This window comes from Mobula birostris, chromosome 6, assembly GCF_030028105.1.
Source record: "Mobula birostris isolate sMobBir1 chromosome 6, sMobBir1.hap1, whole genome shotgun sequence".
In the NCBI taxonomy this organism is placed as follows: domain Eukaryota; kingdom Metazoa; phylum Chordata; class Chondrichthyes; order Myliobatiformes; family Myliobatidae; genus Mobula; species Mobula birostris.
The window spans coordinates 143684501-143699996 of record NC_092375.1 but is presented as its reverse complement, the minus strand read 5'-3'; the positions used below and the strand labels follow the sequence as shown (position 1 = coordinate 143699996).

General features: G+C 40.0%; 1 protein-coding gene across 4 annotated transcripts in view; it reads left to right on the top strand.

Moving 5' to 3' along the window:
• The first annotated feature begins 408 nt into the window (after positions 1-408).
• Positions 409-15496, top strand: part of LOC140199424 (collagen alpha-3(VI) chain-like) — a 196715-nt gene continuing 181627 nt past the window's right edge. For 3 of the 4 annotated variants that reach the window (XM_072261494.1, XM_072261495.1, XM_072261493.1), the window contains exon 1: positions 409-630. The gene's annotated coding sequence lies outside the window, so the exon portion shown is untranslated. The remainder of the gene's footprint in view (positions 631-15496) is intronic. The other variant, XM_072261496.1, reaches the window with a different exon arrangement.

The window sequence follows — 15496 nt, the reverse complement described above, 5'->3', positions numbered from 1 at the left end:
CCTTAATTTCACATCCTTAAAATTTGTAATCATGTTTCATCTTTTGGAAGTTCTTTCTTTTTATTGGTCTTCTCATCCGGCAATTTCATCTAATTTTAAATCAGAACCATTCATAAAATTCGACAATGGATATCACTGGGCAACTTGATGCAAAGCGGAGCATATTCGGCGTAATTTATAGTAGGGGAAGATCGTTGAAATATTATGATAAATGTTTTTACTGGAAGAAGTCAGGTTAATAGAAGAAGGACGCTGTAAACGCCAAAAGCAAGAACTATCAAGGATTTTAGGAGGAAAACAGATTTGGAGAGGCGCCCAATGACCTCAGTCGGTTGACATTTTAGACTCGTTGGTCTGCTTTCAATTTGCGAATTTGGTCGATTTGCGGGCGTGTCGCTGAAAGTTGGAGATCGCCCAGCTCTGAGTCGATCCCTCCATCGACTCAGCTCTGAGTCGGAGCTGCTCTGCAGGTAGTCCCAGATTCCAGTCCCACTTTCACCAAAACTTAGTCTCCACACAAAGAAATCATCCGCGCTGCAAGAAGCATCACTGGGTGACAACCGGCTTCGCACTGAGATGCCCAGAAAGTGAAAACTGAAGAACGCTTCCACTCTCCCACTACGAGCTGAGGTAGGGGTCAGTTTCTGCTAACTGTAGTCGCTTGGGCTTTGTATTACTTTGCTTTTTCTGGCGTTATTTGAGGGTAACTTGCTCATAATGTATCAGTTTAGTAAAAAATTAAAAATGGAATTATTAATAGTTCGTATTTTATTTCAGTGCAGATCGAATTGTTCAGGAACTGCTTAACTTTCCTATGAGAAATCCCCCTTAGTGTTTAGTATTGGTGTTTAATAATTACACTTAGCTTTATCCCCCTTGAGTGTTTAGTATTGATGTTTAATAATTACACTTAGCTTTAACTTCGAGTTGGGAGTTTTCTCTGCTGTATTCTGCTGATACTAGGATTATTTTATACAAAATTACCATTTGGTTTAATTCGAGTTACACAGCCATGCATTTTTGTGGTTCAACAGCCCACGAAAACATTACTTACTCCCGCTTGCTGGTTTGAATTAACCTGGTTTAATTCTATCGGATTGCTAGGCGTTGCGTGAAGGCTGGAAAGCGGTGGCTTCGGTGTAAGGAAAAGGGAACCGGCAGACCGCGGAAAAGGCGGGGAACAGACCGGACGAAAAAAAAAGAGGGGGCGGGGGGAATAAATGAGGAAGGGGCTCTGGAGGGAGGGAGACGTGCTGAGAAAGAATGGATATAATCTGTCTATCTCAGTACTGGAGAGGAGGGGGTGGGGGCGAATGAGACGGAATGAACATGTCGAGTTTGGACTTGAATATTATGCATTCCTGACAGACCCCTTAAATAGCCTCGATATCGGGTTAAGGTTGCTCTGGGCTATCGCAGACTACGCCTGCGTTTAAACGAGACTTCTCAGCAATTTTTCCAAGTACATTCACTCAGTTTTGTCTTTGTTTTATCTCGATACATTCCAGCCACACAGTCCTTGATCTTCAACTATTTTCTTGCCGTGCACTCGTTGTAACCTGAATGATAAAAGACAATTTCACTTTAATTTCCCGCAACCAATTAAAACATACAAATCCATGCTGGCTTTTTGTTCTGTAGTATCCAGTTTTATTTCCCCCTTCTTTGTAATGTGATATTTTACGCGTGCATCATGCGACAGTGATACTAGAATTCAGAATAAGAGCAACTCGGAATTAACCCGGAGCCCAATGAGTTAACGGTTTTTTTTTTGTTTTCTTATAAAGCAAGGCGCCGTAAGATTGAATGAAGCCTTTAAAGGGGGTTGAGGTGATTAGGTAGCTACTTCAGTATGTCCATGAAGGTTCCCAGTCATCCAGGTCATTGTATATCAGGCATTATATCAAGTAAATCAAGGCAACTGGATTTGCTGTGGTGTCCAGAAGACGTTTCACCACTTGATGCAGCTCTTTCAGGTTTGTAGGAGTTAGGAACCACCGAGCGAAGTGACTAGGTCGGTGGTGAAATTCCAGATGGCAACTCAAGCTCTCTCTGACGCAATCCCCGCCTTCGGGGGCCATAGATAAAGGTGCTGTGGGCGATTCATGAATTAGAGCTCAATTTGCCGGGGTGGGGGTGGGGGAAGAGAAAAAGAAACATCCACAGGTCAGAGGACAAGACGGTAAACTTGTGTAGGATTTCCTTACAGACTGAGGACGGGAAATAATAAAGGCACAATGTACCGTTTTCTTCAGCATTTCATGAACCGCAATTATTTGTGCTTGCACCTTTTTTTCAAAGTGCAAGGCGAAGCTTTGTACTGAATCGTCGTTGACATTATTTAGGTTCGGTGAGGGGTTTTATTACTGAGAATCCGTGGCGGACGGGACATTCATCAATCCAGCGAACCCGGTTAATGATCTTCAGACTGAGAGTGGAAGCTAATGGTGAAAATGAAAAGGGCGGGGTGGCGGGATTTATGTACTTCTGCCAGGTTGAATAGGGAACCTCCGTGAAATAAATGTTGGATTAACATTAAATAAATGTTTTAAGAAACAGGGATATTTTAGGGTGGCGAAACTACGCTTAGTCACTGGTGTGCCGCTTTTTACTCTAATGAATCAGATTGATCGAGCTTCCACGGGAATTGTAGGATAAGCGGAGAATAGTCTTGTCAGAGTAGTGTGAGGAATGACTAACGCGAACTAGTGCTGGTTCCATACTGAATATGAAGCAGGGTTACAAGAATGCAACAATCAAATATATATATTTTTAGAAAGAAGCAAGGAACTTGGATGTCGGGGGTAGAAAGTTGGTGACAGATATGTTGGCCAATGAATGGTTCAATTATTTTTAATAATCTTGTCCTACGTTGGGGAACTGTAACTTCTCAAGTAACCCTCAAATAACCAGTAGCAGGATCGCAAAATACTTACCGACTCTCTTAAGGAGAGGGCACAGAAACGGATTGCCCATGGATTCTGCTACTTTAGTTGTTACTTATTCCGGCCATTTCTGCTGCTGTTCGTACTTAGATTAGTAGAGCAAGGACAGGCTCTCGCCCCACCATGTTGTCCCGACTTGTAGTGGGCTCCGTGCACTTGCCACTTTGTATATGAAAGAATCTTACATTCCTCCAATCACCTTAAAATTATGCCCACTCGTTTTGGCTAATACCGCTCTTGGAAAAAGGCACTGGCTTCCAACTCTGTATATGTGGATAGAGATATAAAATATCCACATAATATACCTTACAACTATGCACTTAATTTTATTTTCTCCTCTCCACCACTACTACCAGATGGATAGAAGTTAATTGAACTGTTCCCGAACTAAATTAGATTCATTGCTGAAGAGGAATTACTTGCAAACAAAAATAACAGAAAATGCTGGGAATACTTTGATCAACACCCGTGAGGATAGAAAATAAGCTATATTTCCACAAACACTACCTGACTGGAGTATTTCTAACTTCTTGTTCGTATTTTAGTTTTAAAACATCTGAGGCATTTTGGTTATTCTTCTGAAATCCACATCTTAATGCTTATTTATAGACAACGCATTCTACTGTTCGTCCTCCAAATATCATTCTCTTTTCCAATTCGTTAAGTAGGAATTCGCCAACTGAAATTCGCAGATTTGTCTTAGTTCTCTCTGACACGGTTCCCATTTACTTTGACAAGAAATGCTGGCGGTTCGCCAGACCCCTTAAGGTTCTTGCAACGCACATCAAAGTTGCTGGTGAACGCAGCAGGCCAGGCAGCATCTCTAGGAAGAGGTACAGTCAACGTTTCAGGCCGAGACCCTTCGTCAGGACTAACTGAAGGAAGAGTTCACCAGCAACTTTGATGTGTGTTGCTTGAATTTCCAGCATCTGCAGAATTCCTGTTGTTTGCAATATTAAGGTTCTTACTGCTTTCAGAACGGTGATGTTTTAATACGTGCAAAACAAGCTCAATCGACTCTATCACGGCAAGTAACAAGATAAAGAAAAATACTAATTAGATCACCAGTATAATAGAGTAGAGGTGGAAATGTCGAATGTGCAAAGTGCATTGGCCGCTCTTACAGCCGGCTTGATTTTCACCAGGTGGAAATAGATATTCGGATTAGTGAATGAAAACGGCGTTGAGATGCTGTTCAGGCTCATCTCTTTCCCCATCGCGTGGGAGTCTTCTGATGTGGCCACAGTACTCCTGTGTTTACCTCGGGCAAAATACTAAACCCCCAAAGTTGTGTAAGAAGATGGTTGGCTAGTGATGGAGAATCGGTTGAAGGATCTTCTACCACCGCCCCCCAATTAAGTAAATGGGGGCATGTTACAAAAATATAAAAGCATTTCCATTGGAATAGGGAAGTTTGTTTGCAATCCCCTAAACCACAAGTGCAGAATATGTAGATGATGATAATCTCCCAATGCATTAAATAATGAATAATTCTAGCGCTGAATGGTATTTGCAAAGGGATCTTGATTTTCTCTCTCTGGGTGAGCCGGGTGGATCAAATGAAGTCAACAATGCGAATTGGAATGTGAAAGGGGTGTAATTTGGGATTACGGAGACTCCAGGGAAGTGGACGCTGTGCATTTTGGCATATTTGCGATAAAATATGACCACGTAGGAAAAGGCCACGAAATAATTAATGCGATGGGAAACGAATACATTCTCGTCTAACATGGGGGATCGAAACAATACTTGTTGATTTTCATGTAGTCGTAGTCATAGTCATAGTCATATGTGCATAAACCAATATTCTGAAAACTTCCCTTGCTCATATTTTCAAGTCATTTAAGAACCATTTGATACGCAAAAAAATAAAGTCACTTGCACCTATCAAGCCTGTAAATACCGTGAAATATGCAGTATGCAATATATTTTACTATAAGTGGTCCGTGTGGAAAGGGTCTAGGCTGCACTGATAGGAACCCGAAGCCCATCCTGTCATTTTATTCTACATGTTAACATGTTGCCTGGTTCTGGCCCACTCACCCTTGGGAATCCCATCTGATCTACCATCCACAACCTTTTTTTGTGGATTACGCTGCTAGGGGCAATACTTTTTGAACTACCTTTGTCACGTTCAAACACACTATAAGATTCATCCCTCAGCATTTAACTTGAAATTCCAAGATTGTGCATATTGTCTCATATTTCTGTCAGTGATTTCCAATATTATGTTTGTTTGCTTATTTTTCTCCATTGTCTCACTTTGTTCATCCTCTAGTCAGAGTCATATTTTATTGATCCTGGTGGAAATGGGTTTTCGTTACAGTTGCATCATAAATAATTAAATAGTAATAAAACCATAAATAATTAAATAGTAATATGTAAATTATGCCAGGAAATAAGTCCAGGACCAGCCTATTGGCTCAGGGTGTCTGACCCTCCAAGGGAGGAGCTGTAAAGTTTGATGGCCACAGGCAGGAATGACTTCCTATGATGCTCTGTGTGTTGCATCTCAGTGGAATGAGTCTCTGGCTGAATGTACTCCTGTGCCCAACCAGTACATTATGTAGTGGATGGGAGACATTGACCAAGATGGCATGCAACTTGGACAGCATCCTCTTTTCAGACACCACCGTCAGACAGTCCAGTTCCATCCCCACAACATCACTGGCCTTACGAATGAGATTGTTGATTCTGTTGGTGTCTGCTACCCTCAGCCTGCTGCCCCAGCACACAACAGCAAACATGATCGCACTGGTCACCACAGACTCGTAGAACATCCTCAGCATTATCCAACAGATGCTAAAGGACCTCAGTCTCCTCAGGAAATAGAGACGGCTCTGACCCTTCTTGTAGACAGACTCAGTGTTCTTTGACCAGTCTAGCTTATTGTCAATTCGTATCCCCAGGTATTTGTAATCCTCCACCATGTCCACACTGACCCCCTGGATTGATTCAAACCATGGACCTTTCATGAATATTGTCCATAGCTCATCCACGTTAATTTGATCCTCAAGTGATTATTCCTGTATAGCAGCTCATCTCCATCATTTTGTGTGTATTTTAGACTTCCAGCATCGTAGTATCTCGCTTTTATATTTGCATTTTGTGTTCATGTTTTGCCCCACCCCCATTCTATTCTCCTGCATACTTAATACTGTTCTACTGTATAATGTTTAGAAACCAGGCGGAAAGTTTATTCATCTATCTTAGTATGTAAAGTGCTAAAATATGGAAAAACAGTTTGCCTATGAGGTACTGTGTTTTTATTTATCCTAGATACTGCTTAGTCCAAAAACATGCAAGGTTTTTTCAATGGATGGTGAATTATGGTTTCCTTCCAATTTCCATTCACTCATCATAGTAATTACTGTATATTATATAATGTATGACAAAGCTACTTACATTATATTTGCACCCAATGGAAATAGTTGCATCAAAATATTTAACTATTAGTGACATCCTTGTACATCTCCCAATTTATTGCAAGCCTTTGCATAGTTGTGTGCTTCATTTAATACAAGTAATTTAGCTTCATCTGAAATTGTCAAAATCTGATTTCAAAAAGTGTTTGTGCTGAAAAAGAGATTTGTGTGCAACTCCGCATTTAATGATAATGTTATTTGTAAGTTAACAAATTTAATATTTATTACAAATTATTGCCTTGTGTCATCATGATTCATTCATCCAAAGTTACATTTGTTTGTGCGACTTTGTCAGTGATTTCCACTAAGCATGAACTTAATACAAGACTTAAACCATGGAAGAAAAGATAGCATGCAAGTATTCATCTGAGAAATATGATCTCAGCTTCTTTGCTGACATTTTAATTTTCTGCTCATGGTTGATTTTGCATTTTAATACTTTGATGTACTAGGAGTATTTTTCTCATGTTAATAATATAAACCTGAAGGTGATACTTGAGTGTTCCAAGATTAATTATTGGTGAAAGGATGAGGTGAGCTAGTGGTGGATGCAGGCAGAGGGGTGTAGATAAGTTTATACAGGACATACAGTAGTCTTTTATCATTTTAATTGGAAAGCAAGTTTTATTATTGTGATATTATTGTGGCCATGTATATATTTAATAAAACTACATTCCACAGCCTTTTTAAATTGCCCATGATTGTCTTCATATATATAATCCTCTTCAAAATTTTTTAATCATGTTGGTATCCCATCAGTGGGAGTAGAATATTCCTCGATTTCCTTGTATTGAAAAGGGTATCTTACGTACATGTTAAAACTCTTCCTTACACTTATCTTCTTGTATGCTTCTATTGCATGTACCCTATCCTTATTAGAGAGTCTCATTGTATTCAGGATGACTTTTGCACTCTCCTTTTATGGTTCCTGAGGCCAACATAATACATGAAAACTTCACTGCAGTTCCGGAATGATGAGGTGGGCAGCTGGGTGGATTAGGAACATATGGGCTTCAGATGAAATGACTCAAGTTTCTTATTGTCAATCTGAATGCTCCTTCTCTTTTGAACATTTTGACTATTACTACACTTATTTGAGGCTATTTTGAGAGCGTTTTGAATCTTCTCTGTGTACCTTTCTGTATCCCATGATAACTCAACCGAGAATGTCTATTTCAAGAGCCAGATATTGGGCTTGTGAGTAATATGGCCCGCCAATTGGAGCTAATTGAGTGTCGTTAGTGTCAAGGTGCTCGAGCTGTTGGTCTGGGAAAAGAAATGTTGATTTCCTTCTCCTGCAGTGTGTAGGAAACCAAGTATCTCAGTTGCCTGGTATGCAAAGAGTTTTATGCCATGTTTGAGGTCTTGATCTTAAAATGCCCATTTCCTTGTATAGGCAAAGACTGCTAGTAAGTTGAAAGCAAAGGTAAATTCAGTTCCTGAGGGCAGTGTTAGTGAGAAATGACTCCTAGGATTTTTCCGTTGTACATCATGTGTTTGAACAGATGAACCACGATCTTCAGAGGATGCTGTTGTAAGTCAGGGACAGGTTGGTACAGAATTTCTGTTGTATGGATTTTAATGTATAAGACCTATTTTCTTGTATGCTTCAGTGTATCAGTTGACAGTAACTCAAGGTTTATCTCTGTATATGTACAAACATAAGTCTACTGCATCTTAATGCCTGATGTGGTGGTAGCATGCATTCTGGAGCAGAGGCAACGTAGGCTGAACTGTCTTCCATTTGTCCCTGTGATTAACTCCATTCCCGTGGGAAGCCTGTGAGAGATGAGCTGCAGTATTGAGAAGGATTTTATAAAGTGACCTGCTTGTCATGAGTCTGCACTGAGATTGGGTTTATGTACTCACTGTTAAGATCATGGCTTTTATGTCATCATGTAGCATAGGTGAAGTGGGCAGGTGTTTCTGAGTCAACCAAAAAACTCCAATCCCTCTCAGTTCACGGAGTTAAGCGCTAATGTGAGATCAAAATGAGCCAATGTACGGTGGTTAGTGCCCCTCATCCTTGGAGACTTTCCGTGGCCAACAGCAAAGAGACTCTTATGGTTACTATGAATAGATTTGTCTCCCTTCTTACAGAGGTTCACAATTACGTCTCAAGAGATCCCCTGGTATGTCTTCCTCTTCTCAGTGAAAGACAAAGTTTTGAATTTGTAATTGAAGTTTCTCTCCACCATCTTTAGAATTTCAGTCGGGTCACCACATTCTCCTGACATTTTACTGTTCATCAGTTTGAAAATGGCCTTTTGAAAAAGTGGTGAGACCAGATCAGATATTTTTGTTATGGGCGAAATCATAGGACAATAGAATTGCACAGCACAGGAAAAAGCCCTTTCAGACTACTCTTTATCTACTCTCATCCTATTTAATTGCATTAAGTCAATATTCTTCTGCACTCTTCCAATCCAAGAACCTGTTCAAACATCTTTTAACTGTTGTTATTTTATCTAATCTATAACCTCCTTTGGCAGCTCGTTTCATATACCACTGTCTCCGTGGGAACAACATACCTGTGAGATCTTTTTCAAATTTCTCCCCTGCCTTGTGGGGGTGGGGGGTGAGGTTGAAAGAAACTGGAACTCTATCCTATTTATGACCCTCATGAGTTCAAATTCCAGTGTCCTTTGTAAGGAAGTTTAACTCATGTCCTTCCTGTGAGTGCATGGGTTTCGTCTGGGTACACTGGTTTCCTCCCACAGTGCAAAGCCGTACCGGTTAGTAGGTTCATTTTCCTGTGATTAGTCTGGGGTTAGGTAGGTGGGTTGCTGGGTGGTGTGGCTCATTTGACAGAAAGGGACCATTCCATGATATGTCTCTAAATAAATGAATAATAAACAAAAACCTCTTTTGAACTCCATCTAGTGTCTATTACATCCATCCTGTAGTGTGGTAACCAGAACTGTATACAATGTTTGAACATTTTGTGCAACTGCCACATAATGTCCCAACTCTTTTATGCAATGACTCAGCCAAGGCAAGCATACAAAATGCTTTTCTTATTACCCTATTTCCCCCACCCCCCCGGTTACTCTTTTCAGTGAGCTATGGACTTCCACCCAAAGGTCTCTCTGTGCTGCAATTCTTCTGAGGTCCCTGCCATTTAGTCTCTGTTTTTACCAGGACTTTAGTTCCCTAAATTCATTACTGAACATCTGTTGAAATTAAATTCCACCTTTTGCTGCTCTGTCCAACTTCCTAGCTGATCGATCACCTGCTGTATCCCCAGAAAACCTTCTTTGCTGCCTAGGACTCTATTGTAAACTTACTGATCAGACTACCTACATTTTCATCCAAGTCATTTAATCTATTGGACATGACAAAACTTCCAGCACCAAAACCTGGAGTATACCACTTAATACAGATATCCAATCAGAAAAAAACCCATCCAGCAGTATCCACTGCCTCCTAATACCAAGTCAATTTAGGATCCAATTTGCTAAGGAACATCTGATCCCTTGTTCCTCAACATTCTGGACCAGACTACCATGTGAAACCTCGTTGAATGCCTTACAACATCCACGTAAATCATATATACCGCCCTGCCTTCATCAATTTTCTTAGTTACTACTTCTTCAAAAAAAAACAATCAGTGCCAAGAATAGTGTTACTCTTGAGAAATTCTACAAAGTGATCTTCCTCTTTGGCCTGATTGTCTCTATGTCTTTAATAAGTTTGCATTCATTCTTGGCTCTTGATGGCCAGGGCCCATGATGTTTCCATTGCAGATGGTATCAACTGCACTCAAGAATGTATTCAAGCTGTTGGATCACTTTTGTTCTTTCCAAGTTCAAGTTCAAGTTCAAGATTAAGTTCACTTATCATTCACCCATAGCCCGTAGTCAGAATGGTTTCCTTAAGGGAAAATCTTGCCTGACAGATCTGTTGGAATTCTTTGAAGAAATAGCAAGCAGAATAGACAAAGGTGAATTAGTTGATGTTGTGTACTTAGATTTTCAGAAGGCCTGGGACAAGGAGCCACACATGAGGCTGCTTAACAAGCTATGAGCCCATGGTATTACAGAAATGATTTTAGCATGGACAAAGCAGTGGCTGATTGGCAGTAGGCAAAGAGTGGGTATAAAAGGAGCCTTTTCCCTGGTTGGCTGTCAGTGACTGGTTGTGTTCCATAGGAGTCTGTGTTACGACCAATTCTTTTTATGGTACATGTCAATGATTTAGATGATAGAATTGATGGATTTGTTGCAAAGTTTGCAGATGTTATGAAGATAGGTGGAGGGGCAGGTATTTTTCAGGAAGTAGAGAGGCTACAGAAGGACTTAGATTAGAAGAATGGGCTATGAAGTGTCAGGAAGTATATGGTCATGCACTTTGGAAGATGAAATAAAAGTGTAGACTATTTTCTAAAAGGAGAAAAAATACAAAAATCTGAGTCACAAAGGGACTTGGGAGTCCTTGGGCAGGATTCTCCAAAGGTTAATTTGCAGGTTGAGTCTGGGGTGAGGAAGGCAAATGCAAAGTTAGCATTCATTGCAAGTGGACTAGAATATAAAAGCAAGAATGTAATGTTAAGACTTCTTAAAGCACTGGTGAGGTCTCACTTGGAGTATTGTGAGCAGTTTTGGGACTGCTTATCTAAGAAAGGATGCACTGAAACTGGAGAGGGTTCAAAACAAGTTCATGAAAATGATTCCAGGATTGAAAGACTTATCATATGAAGAGTATTTGATGGCTTTGGGCTGTATTTACTGGAATTCAGAAGAATGAGGGGTGACCTCATTGACACCTATCGAATGGTGAAAAGCCTTGACAGTGTGGATGTGGAGAGGATGTTTCCTATGGTAGGAGACTCTAAGACTAGAGGACACAGCCTCAGAATAGACGGCATTGATAGATTCTTGATTGGTCAGGACATGAAGGGATATGAGGAGAACGCAGGAGCTTGGGGCTGAGAGGAAAATTGTATCAGCTATAATGAAATGGTAGAACAGACTTGAAGGACCAAATGGCCTAACTCTGCTCCTATGTCTTATGGTTTTAAGGAGTTATACATAAATATAGCCAAACGAAGCACTGTTCTTCCGGAATCAAGGAGCAAAACACATTACCAAAAGATACAGCACATAACACAAATAACACATCTGGCAATGATTTCACAAAAAAACATACAGTCACAAAGAAAAAGATAATATAGCCTAAGTCCCTGACTGCCATGACTGTTCTTGATGGTTAGTATTCTTGGTCCAGCTTGTTCTTCCACAAACAAACACTAGAGGGCAGCACCAAGTGAACATTGGAGGGCAGCACCAATGGGAGGGACCAGCTCCCAAACCAATATGGATTCAAGTGCGATTCCAGAGGCCCCTGTCCTCTCCCAAACTGTCTTGGCATCTCTTCCCCTGGGTGGCTTCAACAGGCAACACTGCTGTAGGATGGCCTAGTCCTTGTCAAAACCGAGCCTCCGCTGTCAGTCTTGCCAATGAACCAGTGAACCAGACTTTCAGTATTCTACATTACCAATGCCCAACAGTGTCTTGCATTTACAATAAAAACATCCAAGATTATCACTCGCAGTGCACACCATCTGATGGTATGCAGTAAGTCCAGCTCCATTGTTATCAAGCAACTTGCTGATAGGATAGTCCTGCAGTGCTTGATGTTTTTAGTATCCAGTGGTGGCTTGTGGTAATAAAATGAGTTGTACAAGATGAACAAATTCACCTTTGACTGGACCTGGAGTGGCTGTTGCATTCAAGAGCACCACCACCTCCACTCACCAAATGCTTTATATGTCATAGGTTTTCTAGTGGATGTTAGTTTTCCACGCACTCACCGCTCTCTGCATAAAAAACTTACCCCTGACATCTCCTCTGTACCTACTTCCAAACACCTTATAACTGTGCCCTCTCAATGTTAGCCATTTCAGCCCTGGGAAAAAGTCTCTGACTATCCACACGATCAATGCCTCTCATCATCTTATACACCTCTATCAACTTGTAAAGTTGATTCCCTTCCTTTGAAGTGTCTTTAAATTTGTAATCTGAGAACTGTCTTGCTTATAATTAATTAGCAAGATCTTTTGGTCATGCTCTTGCAACCAGTGCTGACATTTCCTTGTAGAGAAAACCAGAGATTCTTCACAGGAGCCAGTTATAATGTACATCATAACTGTGGTACATACAGTATATATGAATCCTGGTTCTTGTTGAGGGAAATTGTCAGGTTAGATTAGACTAGATTATGAGGACACTCAGTCCTCATTTGTTGTCATTTAGAAATGCATGCATTAAAAAAAATGATACAATGTTCCTCCAGAAAGATATCACAGAAACACAGGACAAACCAAGACTAAAACTGGCAAAACCACATAATTATAGCATATAGTTACAACAGTGCAAAGCAATACCGTAATTTGATAATGAGCAGACCATGGGCACGGTTATCAAGCACTGTCTGAGAAGAGCCAGTTTTGCTGGGTTCCTGAGACATTCAGCATTCATCTTGTGGCAAAAGTTCAGTTGTTATTGGAGCGAAAGCCCTAATGATATCCAACCACAAAATGATTGGTTCCATTTTCTGTTGGACCATTGCATAAACTTTTTTATGCCATTCCTACTTAACCCCCACAGAGAAGACACCACCAGTATTTTTAGTGAGGAGGCTCCAGAGTACAAATTTCTGCTTTTACCAATAACATTACTCCTTAATGTATACATTTTTAACAACTGTTTACAATGCCTATAAAAAATATTCACTCACCCCCTCCCTTTTCATATTTTATTGTTTTACAATCTCAGTGGATTTAATTTAGCTTTTTTGACACTGATCAACAGACAAAGACTCTTTTATGTCAAAGTGAGAACAGTTCTCTATCAAGTGATCTACATTAATTACAAATATAAATCTCAAAATAATTGATTGTATAAGTATTCATCACCCCCCCCCCCTTAGTATGACACACCAAATCATCACTGGTGCAGCCAATTGGTTTTAGAAGTCACGTAATTAGTTTAATGGAGATCACTGTGTGCAGTCAAGGTGTTTCAATTGATTGTCGTCAAAATACACCTGGATCTGGAATGGCCAACTACTGGTGAGTCTGTATCCTGGCAAAAACTACACCATGAAGTCAAATGAACACTCCAAGCAACTCCATGAAAATATTGTTGAAAAGCACAAGTTAGGAGATAGATACAAGAAAATTTCCAAGTCACTGTGTATTCCTTGGAGTGCAGTTAAATAAATCAAGAAATGGAAAGAATATGGCACGGCTGTAAATCTGCCTAGAGCAGACTATCTTCAAAAACTGAGAGACTGTGGAAGATGGGGACTAGTGAGGAAAGCCACCAAGAGACCTATGAAAACTCTGGAGGAGATACATCTACTAAATACTGACTTGAAGGGGGTGAATAATTATGCAATCAATTATTCTATGTTTTATATTTGTAATTAATTTAGGTCACTTTGTAAAGAACTGTTTTCACTTTGACACAAAAGTGTCTTTTTCTGTTGATCAGTGTCAAAAAAGCCAAATTAAATCCACTGTGATTCAATGTTGTAAAACAATAAAACATGAAAACTTCCAAGGGGCTGAATACTTTTTATAGGTGCTGCGTATGAGGAATTCTTTACTGTTCTATTTTTGATGAGGCATTAATCCTAAATTAATAACACCACTACAATAATGCAAACAGAATCTGAGGTATGAGAATCTTAGCTGTAAATTTCATACAAATATCATGTCTTGCCTATGCATAGCTAAAGATTTGAAAGGTAGATAGAGTAGGACCAAGCATAGTGGATATGGAGAAAGCTATTTACTTAGCTACATGAAAAAAAAGCTTCCTGATAATGGCAGCAGAGTGAAACATCCAACTTGTATCATTAAGAACACCAAAGCCATCAATAACATTTATGCTTGTTGATGGCATCCAAATCTGCAGATAATGGATGACTATGTTGAATTATCTGCTGTCATCTTGATTATTAACCCCATAAAACCCTAAAACACTCAGGCCATACTTTTTTCTGGCTGCTGCCATCAGGTAGAAGGTACAAGAACCTTAGGGCTCACACAACCAGTTTCAAGAACATTTACTACTCACCTCAGCCATCAGGCTGTTGAATAAAAGGGGATAACTGCACTCACTTGCCCATGCATTGAGATGTTCCCACAACCAATGATCTCACTTTAAGAACTCAAGCAACACACACAAAAAATGCTGGTAAACGCAGCAGGGCAGGCAGCATCTATAGGAAGAAGTACAATCGACGTTTCAGGCCGCGACCCTTCGTTAGTCCTGACGAAAGGTCCCAGCCCGAAATGTCAACTGTACTTCTTCCTATAGATGCTGCCTGCTCTGCTACGTTCATCAGAATTTTTTTGTGTGTGTTGCTTGAATTTCCAGCAGCTGCAGATCTCCTCATGTCTCACTTTAAGAACTCTTTTGTTTTGTTATTTCATGTTTTTTGTTATTTATTGCTATTTGTTTGTATTTGCATTTGCACAGTTTGTTGACTTCTGCACTCTATTTGATCTTTCATTGATCCTGTTATAGCTGCTATTCTATAGATTTGCCGAGTATGCCAGCAGGAAAATCAATCTCAGGATTGTATGTACTCTGATAATAAAAAAATACTTTAAACTTTGAAAAGGCCAAGGTTTAGTGCCATATTTAACCTTCAGTGCTCACTTTTGCAAACCAATGTGAAAATAGCATTTACAATCTAATCACACCACGTTAAGAACCAAAATGAAACTCATTAAAACATCTCCATGCATAGACCCAGTGTTTTGCAACACTTGCCAAAAAAATCAGCATACGGATGCTATTCGATGTTGATCTTGATTAAGGGCTTTAGAAACAAAAGCTTTGGAATGTTGTACTATTTCTTCCCTCTCCCATTATTTCCTTTCATACCTTCCCCCATATTTATTTGATTTCTATACACAAAGCAAAGTGATGCTCTGTGTAATAATCTCCCAAGTTGGTGCTATAGATAGTGAGTGCTGAACTTCTGCCCTGATCTTCCATTCAGATTATTTTACTCTGCTTTTCACAATCCCCTCATGAATTTGGTACGATGTCATCTAGTTATTTTTATTTCATGGTTTTCATTGGGAAAACTGCCATGCAGTCTCTTTCT